The sequence below is a fragment of the Epinephelus moara genome, chromosome 19 (genome assembly GCF_006386435.1).
Source record: "Epinephelus moara isolate mb chromosome 19, YSFRI_EMoa_1.0, whole genome shotgun sequence".
NCBI lineage: Eukaryota > Metazoa > Chordata > Actinopteri > Perciformes > Serranidae > Epinephelus > Epinephelus moara.
Window position 1 is genome coordinate 21,370,930 of NC_065524.1, and position 2,543 is coordinate 21,373,472.

A 2,543-nucleotide genomic window follows, 5' to 3' on the forward strand; every position below is an offset into this window, starting at 1 on the left:
TATCATATACTGTACATTCAAGGAGTTAATGTTGCAATTTGAATCATTTCATTAAAGGAACAGTTCAATCAGAAATATATATTTTGCTTTTTACCTGTAGTGCTTATCAATCAAGAAGTATTGGTGTGAGTTGCAGAGTGTTTGAGATATCGGCCATAGAGATGTCTGCCTTCTTTTAAATATAATGAAACTAGATGGCACTCAGTTTTAAGATAATCCAGACCTAGCAGTTTCAAGCAGGAACTATTTTCTTTCGACCAAACTACTACTGTCAACCTTATCACTGCACAGAAGGAAGCATGCATCTACTGCTAGCTCACCTAGCATCACTGAGCCAGCTACATGTAAGATCGCAGCTCAGCCAAGGAGGACGCAAACAATGTTTACATCTTGCACTGTCATGAGCATGAGTCCAATGGCAATACGACTGCTGAGTGTAGTTTGGTAGAAAGCAAATAGGTCCTACACAAAACTGCTCACAACAAGCCCTGTGGATTTTCTAAAGTAACTGGATTATTTTGGCGCAAACACTCAGCAAGTCACACCAAAACAATTTAGACTGATGAATAGCACTACAGATAAGAGGAAACATCTGTATTTCCGATAAGGGGGAGAACTCACCCACCCACTCGTCCTGCTTAGGTTGGTGATTTTCTCCATTTTCCATAACTTCCTCTGATTAAACCCAGAGAGATGGGTGTGATCAACTTACAACCACCTTTTTTTTAAATATCAGAGAAAATATTTTCCTTGTGTGATATAGTTCATTTGGGACATGAGCTAATGACGCCTGAATGTGTGCACTGTAAAGTCACATTCATCATATATTTTTTCACACATACCAACACTTGAATCAGTGGCTGAAAAATGCTGATCCCCTCCAGAGATGTCAAATCCCTTTATCGATGATGTTTTATTTGATTTCTTTAAAAGTTATGGACGATAAAAGAACAATAAATATCCAGTGATCCAATATTCAATATTAGATTTTGTAACTTTGTAACTCCAGTTTTCAGGAAGGGTGGAGAGCATCTGGAAGGAGGCCCTCGCTCTTTGATTCTGGGCAACTGACAAAAAAAGCCTGACATTTACTGCTGATGTTTCGAACTTCATTGTCTTTGGATAAGGTAATGTGCATTGGCAAGAAATTACATTTTTCTATAAAACAAGTAAAAAGGCTATAAATGACTGAAACTATTACCAGTTCATTTATTAAAACAAGACAGAGTCAAACGATCATGTTACAGCTCTTTAGATAATGTTACTTCTTTCTAGATAGTGTTACTTTATCAGGACACATTGGAATAATAGATTTTTTTTAATCTTCTTTTAACTTAAACATTAATGCAGACATGAACACACACTCGCTCACACACACACACACACACACACACACACACACACACACACACACACTCTAATCAGATTTGGCTAGTCTGCCTCAACAAAAAGAGACCATTATATAACGTTCTGGAGGGTCAGAAGAATTTCTATTAGTTGCAGCATGCCTCTCTCCACCCGCCACACAAGGTACCATTAAAACAGCATTAGACAGTAAGCCAACATCCTTCTGGTCTGAAGCACTAGACCACCTGTCTGCAGGAAGAGAGGATGGAGAGAGTTGTGCATTCATTTTGAAGAAGAGAGTTAGAGAGGGTGGAAACAGCAGCACATGGACAGGAGGACTGTACTGGCTCCGAGCCTTGGCCTGCCTTGCTCAGTAAAATGCATTAAAGATGTTGTGTTTTTTTGTGCATGTGTGTGTGCGTGCGTGTGTGTGTTTGCTGATGTGCGTAAGTGTGCTGTGTAGACTCCCTTTAAAAGGCCTAGAGCAAGCCAGGGAATCATTTTCTCCCTATAATAAAGTCAGAGAAACTTTTCTACATGTGGTACACACGCAGTGAGAAGGCTGCTTTCCACAACACTGCTCTAATTTGCATTCATACTTGCTCGAGCTGAAAAAGGCCAGTTTCAGCTTGCTGGGTAATTTTTTCAGACAAGATGAATATGAATGATAAAGCAGGACTCTTTCGGAAATATCATTCCTAAACTAGTGCAAAGCAGATTCTCGAACATTTGACGATGCATGTGAAATATTAAATCGCTGCTTTTCAGAGTTGGAGGTATAATTTGCTGCTCTTTGCGACACCCTCAAACTAAAGTGTCATTTTACATCTTGTTAAATGATTTTCTACCACGGACTAAGTGAGTAAAGCGAGTGCTTTTCATTCTGCTAATTATGCTTCCTCCTGTTCTTGCTCCTCTGATTTTCAGCCCTGTGCTAAGTCACAGACTGGCCAATTATAGCGTAGCATCAACCAGCGACGACCATGCTCCGACATCTATACAGCTGTGTTTTGCAAACTATTGTTTTAGATTCATATTTTATTTACTTTTAGGCTGGTTTTGTTGATTTCGAGCTGAACATTGTGCCTGGGGCATGTGTGGTTGGAAGGTTGGAAGGAGCTATATTGTTAAACCTTATATACTGTAATACCAAGCTTAAACCTTTGGGGCTGATGCAGACATGCTAGACATGCACT